Source organism: Mytilus californianus, unplaced genomic scaffold (genome assembly GCF_021869535.1).
Source record: "Mytilus californianus isolate M0D057914Y unplaced genomic scaffold, xbMytCali1.0.p SCAF_5, whole genome shotgun sequence".
Lineage (NCBI taxonomy): Eukaryota > Metazoa > Mollusca > Bivalvia > Mytilida > Mytilidae > Mytilus > Mytilus californianus.
The window spans coordinates 28675269-28685116 of NW_026262701.1; the positions used below are offsets into that span (position 1 = coordinate 28675269).

The 9848-nt window shown below is 31.7% G+C and overlaps 1 long non-coding RNA gene across 1 annotated transcript; it reads right to left on the reverse strand.

The window, feature by feature from the left end:
- Positions 1-2562: 2562 nt before the first annotated feature.
- On the reverse strand, positions 2563-6136 carry LOC127701021 (uncharacterized). The gene is made up of 2 exons (XR_007981799.1): positions 6002-6136; positions 2563-3051 (listed from the first exon to the last, which is right to left on the reverse strand). It is a non-coding gene; the product is annotated as an uncharacterized LOC127701021 (long non-coding RNA).
- Between the last annotated feature and the right edge of the window lie 3712 nt (positions 6137-9848).

The following is a 9848-nucleotide window of genomic DNA, read 5'->3' on the forward strand; positions in this document are numbered from 1 at the left end:
GTGTTCATGAAGAAGTTTACTCCAGAAAAGAGCATCGAATGCCCCAAATTTAAAAAGAGTTATTTTCTTTTTCGAACACTGGGTCGAAAGTACTGCTGGTGGACTTGTAGTTTCCGAGTATATTATCAGCCTAGAAATCATCGCCTTGCCATGAAATTGATTTAAAATTTACATTTCTAAAAGATATCTGTAAATAAATAAAGAAATTATGTTAAACTAAAGTTTTAAATCCGTCAGGCAGAGTTGACCATAGATGGTTTTTGCTATTCGTGTTATGTCCTTTTTGGTGCGTTTAGCTTGTCTGCTATTTACACATCATTGGCTTTCAAATTTTATTATTTGAGCGTTCCGAACGAAGGACAATTAAAGTTCTTCGAACTCACCAAATTAGATACGTGTTATTTTCATTCTCATATAATATTTCAAAATTTATTTTCCGTTATGTTGTTTTTTAAAATTATTTGGACTTTCAAATGTTTGTTCTCTGTTATCTTGCGAAGGATACTTCTGAAACCAAGGGCTTGATTTCGGTACCACAAGTTTCCAATGCTACCACTGAGTCGGTGCAGTTGCCGATGATATGTCCTTACCCGGGGATGCCACCTGCTCAAAGCTAATCTTAGCATGAATACAGTTTGCCTGAAATGTTTAATAGATAAATAAGATAATGAATAGGGAGATAACTCTTACAAAGATAATTGTTCGGCTTAGCAGGGTGAAATTTGAAAGCGCATACACTGTACAATACAATGTAAGAAATATCTAAGCGACATATCGCAAGAACAAAATTTGGCGGAGGAAAAAAAAAATAATAATCAGAACAAATACAATAGGTCTTTCCACAGAGAAGTGGAAAGACCTAATAATCACAACAAATACAATAGGTCTTTCCACTGAAAAGTGGAAAGACCTAATAATAATAATAATAATTAAAAACCAATTGTTCAAAGAACAATTGAAGGTCTTTCCACATCAATTTTCAAAGTTATTGGAAAGAAGCTAGTTCCAGTTTACTCAAAGTTAAAATTGATATCCAATCATAAATTTCTTCAAACTGATGCGATAATAGAATGGTTTCTATATACTTTCGAGTGAAATAAGGGAAATAATATGCTACTTCCGGTGAAGTAAACGTCACTTCCGGTCTCAATTGATAGCTTCTTTTACACTGATTCCAAAAATATATAGTTTCTCTATACTTTTGCATGTAAAACAGGAGATAAGGGGCCACTTCCGGTTTATCAAAAGTCACTTCTGGTCTTTTGTGATTAGTTTATGTATTTATATTACAAAATATATGGATTCTGAGTACTTTTCCATGAAAAAGTGCAAAAAAGGCTACTTCCGGTTTTCTCAAGATCACTTCCGGTTGTTATTTTTCAAGGTCATATGTCACCCAACCTTTTTTTCAAAGGTCATATGGCTTTATAATGAACCAAGTTGAAGTACTAATCAATTAACCTTACAATGGGACATTTCAGGGGCACTAACTCCTATAAGATGCCATTAGATTGTTTCAAACCAAATGTAACATATCTTCATTACAATAAAGCAAACATTTTGCACTTGTTTTTTCATATATATCTTTAAAAGTGTTGGAGAAAATGCAAAAACAAGGAAAAGTCAAAATTGAGAACTTGACCTTTGACCTTGACTTCATTTGTTAAGTTAGGACCTACGGGCCTCAAATGAAAAGATTCCAGGGTTATACGGTTAAAGGTTTATGAGTTAAAAAACATACCGACAAATTATTTTGGTAAAGGTAGATAACTCCTATAAAATTTCATCGAATCGCTTCGATATAAATAAGATAATCGTACTTAAACCAATAGGTGCAATAAAAAAAAATAAAGAGGAATGCACTATGCACTTGTCTAAAGACGATACACAAACAGAGGTCCCCAAAATATGTGGAAGACAAATATAACAGAATTTGTTCCTTACAGAATTAAGAGTATAGAATATTTGTTTCAACAGGAACAGGTATAATGGCATTGTTTCCAGAAGAACTTCTGTTAGGAACAAATACATGTTGACAAATCAAGTGTTACTTTTGTTGTAAATAAGGTGAAAATTCGGGTTTAAAAGTAGGGGTTTTATCGGAATTTAATTCTAGGATTGACATTTTTTCGACATCCTGGAATTTTGACAATCACTTGCAGTCAAATAAGGCTTTTCTGAGATGACAAAATCTTAGGTTAATAATACTAGAATTCGGTGGATGGTCATTTGATTTTCGGGTAAGTAGGTAGGATGATTTTGGAAATGGATATGCTTGCCAAGTAGGAAATGAAAAAAAATAATCTTGCCCACCACAGGATATAAATGATTATTCTGCCTAGCCAAATGTATGACAGAATTGTGTAAAAAAATGCCCTTATTTGCAGCACTGTGCAGGAAGAAGTTTTTGGATATTAAACTATTGACTATTTACTACAAAATGATTTGATGTGTTTGAGCTTTTGATTTTGCCATTTGATAAGGGATTTTCCGTTTTGAATTTTCCTTGGAGTTCGGTATTTTGTTATACCTTTTGATATATAGTTTAATTATGATAGCTCACAAACTAAATAGATTTTATTTCAAATCAAAATCTAATTTCTAGTATACTTGACAATAATTAAATGTTTTTAATGGATTTACCCGGTGGTACTCCCAGTGAAGATTTGATATTTTGTCTTAGCATTTTTAAAATATATCTCTGTGCAACAGTTTAATAAGATCAAGTAATTTCAGTACGGATTTTTCTAAATCATCTTGAGAACGACTGTTATTTTCTCGTAGACGATCCACATCATTCTTCAATGACCGCAGTCGATCCACATCATTCTGTAATGACCGCAGACGAGCCACCTCATTCTGCAATGACCGCAGACCAGCCACCTCATACTGCAACGACCGAATCTGATTTACGGATTCTTTGTTTTTATTTTCAAGGTCATGGAATTCCGGAAACAATTCCAACACCGAATGTTGGGTTAATCCGTACGACAGAACAGAATATTTGAACATCAAAAGAACAACACACACAAGATACATTTTCCACATTTTCTGCAAATAGAATAAAATATTTTTTTTTTAATAAATAACGGATATGAAATAAATTTTGCATATGAGAACTTTCGTGTAAATTTGTTCTTTTTTTTTTTTGGTTCATACATCAGAATAGACTATTTTCATAATACCGATTTTTGACTCCGGATTATATAATTTGTCGACTGGTTACCTTGGACATCATGTTACTCGGTCAAGTAAGAGCAACCAAAATAAGTAAAATCAAACTTATAATCGGTGTAATTTGAGAGGAAAGTTTACTGTTTTCCGATGATTTTGTTGTGAAAAAAAAATGTTAAGCAGGTAATTTTCCCCAAAAATTGTACCGATTGAAAGCTTGGTTTTACTTCTTTAGCTTGCTCTTACCTGACTTGGTACCATGATGTCCAAGGTAACCAGTCGACAAATTATATAATCCGGAGTCAAAAGTCGGTAATATGAAAATAGTCTATTACTATATATACCCTATTGTGTTTGCAGTTCTATTCATTCCTTCTCCGTCTGTTGCCTTTATCTGATTTTGACAATTAATTTTATCCCTAAAATATAATATGTGTCAGTTAAGTTGACTTCCTATTGATTTGGTTGTTATGCTTACTCTGTTAATCATCTGTTAATAATTGTCTGTTCATATAGCCTATAAGACGTATTTTGGTCACGCATTTTCCAGAAACGAGTCTATTTTCAAAATATTTTAAAAGTGGTTACAAGGGATATGCTGCTTTTATAGGTATCCTCCATTTTTTCATCATGAAATATAAGGTATAAAAACTGAGATGTGCAAGAATTCTTTGTGGTATTAATATAATGTTAACAAAACAAAATTCTTCGCAGGATTTTTTAACCTGGCTGATATCTCTTTTATTCAACCTTTTAAGTATATTCTGGATTTTGAAAAAATGATAGCCAATGTATTTATCATGGTATTTTCTTTTATCTAATGAATAGACTAAGCTTCCATTTTTCTATACCGCCGCAGCGTTGTATGCACATTGATAGGCTCATTTTACTCTCTCTGCCTATGTATTTTTCAAGACGTATATGCGTTTTGTAACATTCACAGAGACGCTTGATCATTTGTGCAATGCATTTTATAAGTTACATTTGTTTCTGCTAAAGTATTGATACTGAAAGAATAATGGATTTACCATAACAATTCTAATTGATATTCGATGTAATCAAACAGATGTGTCATGTTATAATGGGTTATTTGCGGAATACAATAGTCTTAAGGTTTCTCACCCTTCTCTAGATTATTCACTTGTTTTTCCATGTAGTGCTAGCATTTAATATTTACAAAATGTCCCAAACAACCTTTACAATCCAAAAGACCTTGTACTGAGTCACTAAGGTTGAGCGCGTCATGAAAGTGTGATAAGTCCATATTTGTATAAAAATAAGGAGGTGATGTATGATTTCCAACAACTATCCACCAAAGTTCAAATAAAGTGGATGTAAGCAATTACAGGCAACCATAAGGCCTTCAACAATGAGAAAAACCCTATACGTATAGTCGGCTATAAAAGGCCCCGACATGAAAATTATGAAACAATTCAATTGAGAAAACTAACGGCCTAATTTATAACAAGGAGTTAGTCCAGTAAGACCCTTTTTTGGCCCCAAAATATATCAGTTTTACAAAATTGTTAACATGTAAATGTTTAGCAATTTATTAGAAAGAAGAATACTTCTGTTACATACATATGGGCTGTTTTTGACAATACCATGCACATGTATCGGGTAATTTTAGCATTTCGGTTAATTTTAGACGGTTTCCGTCTGAAGTGGAAGTGGCCGCATTTGTGTTCATTCTTAATATTTAAATGTAAGTTGTATTTGATGATAATACATAACATATATAAAGATTTTTTTTTTTTTTCGTTTACAGAAAAATGATGAATTCTAAAGCCCTCCTCTAAAGCCCTCCTCCGGATGAAAAGATCTTGTATTAGCATTATTTTTTTATTTCTGTTATTTTGACTTTATTGATCTTCTGAGTTTTCGATTTGGATTACCAAATTTTAGTTTTAGCGCCATTTTGGTGAGAAATATTATATATGAAATACACATGTTGTGCAACAAGTTTGTACCAGTATCTTGTTACTAAATATTGTGAGTTCAATACTAAGGCCCTTTTCCGGATGAACAGGTATTGTTTTAATATTATTATTTTTTCTGTTATTTTGACTTTATTGACCTTCTGAGTTTTACATTTTCGGATTTCCAAATTTTAGTTTAAGCGCCATTTTGATGAGAAATATAATATTTGAAATACACATGTTGTGCATAAAGTTTGTACCAGTATCTTGTTACTAAATATTGTGGGTTTGAATCCCGCTCATAGCATTTGACTATGATTGTCAGTCTCTTGGCTAAGGTCAACTGTTCTTTTCGGGTACTCCGGTTTCCTTTATCAATAAAAACTGCACGTCATGATACAGCGTATGTGAAAGTGGTGTTAAAAACCAACAGTTACTTTGTAATATCAGAAGGAGTAAACAGTTGAATTTCACCTTTACTTATCTCAAATTTGTATAAAAAAATGTCCACTTTCATAGAGTCAAACTTTCCGGAATAATTTTCAAACATAATTTATTGTTCCTAGAATCTTAATCTTGTTGTTTTTTAGGGAACCACTACATGCTGCACTGTTGAGTTTTGTTTTAGTAACATGCACAGTTAGTGTAACATCCTTAATGCTATTTGTTCATCAAAACTCGCTTTTTTTATTTGAGACATGACCTTGCAGTGATAATCAAATTCCTTCACAGTCTGAAAAAACTAACTTAAGTTTTGATTTATTATAATTTTATCATACGACGGTACCAAGTTAACTGTCTACTTTCTAAATTTGTCGTTTATATATGAATTTTTCAAAAATAAGATCGTTTGTGTATTGTCAGTCTTAAAACATCTGTATGCTTTTTTAAATATTATACAGACTTACCTTAGACTCTTATGAATTACAAAACGTATTATCTTGCAATTCAAATGCAGTATTTAGATATGTTGTGCTTTATACTGTAGAGGACACGTTATTAAAATGTTCATCCTAATACGATCAGTTTTATGAACCCACACGTGTGTCACACTGCGAACTAATTTTAGTCACTTAAGTCCGGTAGTCAGCACTTCTGTGAAGACATGAATTGTTATTGATATGGTCAAATTTTATAAATAAACTGTTTACTAAACTTTAATTTTTCGAAGTAGGATGTTCTACCCAAGGAAAAGATTACCTTACCTATATCGGACAAAACCTTTCGCAATGTTGGGTCCTCACTGCTCTTAAACTTCATACTTTATTTGGCTTTTTAACTCATTTGATTCGAGTGACACTGATGAGTCCTTTGTAAACGAAACTCACGTCTGGCGTACAAAATCTTAATCCTGGTACCTTTAGTGAGTTTATTAGTAAATATCAGTGACTATACTGCAAAATCAGATTTTTTTAATTGCACCTCTATAGTTTTATGTGTTACGTTATGAATATTGCGACATCTCTCCTGTTTACTTTTGAATCAAGGTTTATTATTCAAATAGCCTCAAAATCAATATTTACATCTAAAACAAGTAATAGCTTTTCTAAAAAAAAGCTAGTCGTCTCATAGCTGATGAAAGTGGAAAATATTTTCGCTTTGTAGTTTAATTCATTCAGAACAGCCTTGTATATAAATTGTAGTGGATTACAAAAAAATTTAATTTACCAATTCCTTTTTTATGGGGAATGTATTAGGGGAATGTATTAACAATTGAAAGCGAGTGGTTATCCTTACAATTAAATGTTTCTTTTTTCAGATTATTTGGTTTTATTGGACTTCTTGAATATACTTTTTGAGAAAAAAAAATAAGAAGGGTAATTTCTTATATAAGACCTATTTTAAGCGTCTGAAATTCAAAACATAGTAGTTTCGCCATTCTTTTTCAAATTATAATAGTGTCATTGGTTATAAAGTAGGTGATAAGTTCTGCAATGCTATTTTAGATTTCACTATGAGGTCATCAACATAACAGAATCAAAAACTTTATTAAGCATACAATTTGATACTGTATGGTTTGTTATTATTTCACTTGTAAATGTCTTCATATTGATTTACTATACCATTCAATGTTTGGTGACGAATAAGGCCTTTATCATACTTACCCTTAAAAGCTTGACATACTGGATTAACATAATCTTTTGTGGGAGACAGTTCGTATGTTGACATATAAATGCCTTTTTGTTTTATGGTCATAGAACTTATGTAAGTTTATACTTGTTTTACAATTCTTGTAGAAAACATACAATTAAGAATAATCTTTTAAAATGTCAACAGTATTTTCGTCTTTTAAATTTATAATTTTCTTTTATTTCTTGTTCTCTCATATAGCATGTATAGTATAAGTAGTCAATAAACCTCCCAAAAAAATATTAGAAGTTTGTTCCTGACACTGCTCATTGTTTTAAGTAATATCTGAATTCATTTTTTGCTATAAGATTATTTTTTACATGTATTAACAACTATTCTATATATTATAGCTAGACTTGGGAGGATAAAAAACTTAAAATATTGTAATGACATGTCCATTGAAGAAGACTGTAGATTGAAATTTAGAAGTAAATTGTTTTGTTTGTTGTTTAATTGGGTTGCTGTCTAAATTAAGTATGTATACTTAACATCTCCATTAAAATCATTCATAGAAATTAAACATTGCTTAAAATATATCAGCATACATGTATAATTGCTTTTATCGTCTGAGAGTAGTTTTTATTTTATTCTTCTTACATTCCCCTTTAGCATGTTTAGATATTTCTTTACTCTTCTGTTCTTTGAAACGTCTGCTATATAGGAAGTTCTAGGGAGAGAAAGACAACATCCAACACAGCCCAACTGATCATATATACTGTGTATATATGTCTCTAAAATCACTGTCGTAAATGTTTAAGATATTTGTCAAAACTATTTATCTCCCCATGAAACAGCGTAACAATGATAGATATATGTAGGTATACTTATTGTAAAACAAGTTGCTTTCTTTAAAAAAAGAAAAGCAAAACGTGAACCCGAGACCGCTGACTTGTCACCAAATACTTTTTGCTGAATTTATTTTTGCTTTTGCCGGATTTGAAATAATTAATTGACTGTTAATAGAATGCGGTAATGAAGATATTAAAACACCTTTATTGAAAATATGTTATTGTGTGTAGATTCTTGCACAAGTCAATTAAAATCACTGTTGGATTTTAGTTGTAAATAGAAAATTGTATACAGCTACCATTTGAAATTACCTTTTATGGCTTGCCTATTTTATTCATTACTTGTGAGTGTATATCATTTTTCTCCGTGTTTTATGTACAAAGACTTAATCCTGTTGCAATTCTCATTTTTTTGCAAACCGGATGTCTAAAGCAAATTACACAGACCAATCAAGACATCACTCAGTTTGCTATATAATTTGGATGCGTTTATTTTATCTTTCATATCTTCATATTTTGTTTCCTTCATGTTTTAAATTATTCTGATACTCATTGAATCTGTTTGTCCTCGTCAAAGAGGTGGTATAGAGAAATTTAAAGTCCAATTTCCATGTGAAGTGTAACTCTGTGACACAAATTATAAGAAGATTTCGTATTTTGTTCTTAAGAGTAACACACCAGATTTATTAGGACCTCTTATATACTGACAATTATTATGGTCAGATAAAACATTTCAAATTTTAAGGATTTCCTGAAGTAACTTAAATCAATTAAAAAATTCGACAGAAAAACTTAGTTTTGAAAAATATCTTGTTTTCATAAGTCTTGTGAATACCCGAACATGCACTCAAAAGAACTAGTTTATATAAAAAGTTTACTAGAACACACCCGCGAAATCGCGAGTATTTAGAGCTTGGTTGAAAGTATGTAAACTGGTATAGGATGAATTTTTGTAAAAGAATTTATGTCTCGAGAATTTCAGAAAAGGTATCAAACTGAGTCATAGGCACTTGGAGACAGGACAATTATTTTTAGCCCTCTCCCTTTTTTCCAAAGTCCGTTATTTTTTTGCTCTCTGTTAAATTCCATTATTTTTGCGTTTCTATATACTATGAACATAGATCTACATATAATATAAATAAAATGTATTTGCTATTAACTATCAATTTTAAGTTTCTTCACCACGGCGATCACTGCTATATTATATAGAGAGTCTTTATATATCATAGGATTATAATCATAGTATACATGCAGAATAACGCGAAAATAATTGTCCTGTCCCCGAGTAAAAGTAAAGGGGGGTATCTGCACGGAAGAACGCGAAATAAAATTGTCATTTGACGATGAACGCACAATTAAAAATGCCTTGCACGTTGATCTTTTTATCGATTTCAAGAAACACGGTGAATAGCGAACCTTTTTCACGGCTGCACGTGAAATAAAAAGTGGCAAAACACGTTGCGCGAAAGAAAAACCCTTTACCCCCTCTTTTAAAGTTTAAAATCGAAAGTCTTGGGTATGACTTAAAAGTCGGTCTGATGACGGAAACAATATCCGGACGCATTTTTCTTCGTTTTTCTCCCAAAATAACCCAAACTGAATAATCATAAGAATGGATGAGAAATGCGACTATGCATGGTACCTATAGGACACAGAGGCATGATGATTAATTTATTGGGAAAGGAAGAGAAGCGACACACAAAATGAGGTCTTCTCGTTTAATAGTATAGATATTTGGTAAAAAACAATAAACTCATCATGGACACGTGGCCAGGATTAAAGTTTTGTACGCCAGACGCGCGTTTCGACTACAAAAGACTTATCAGTGACGCTTGAA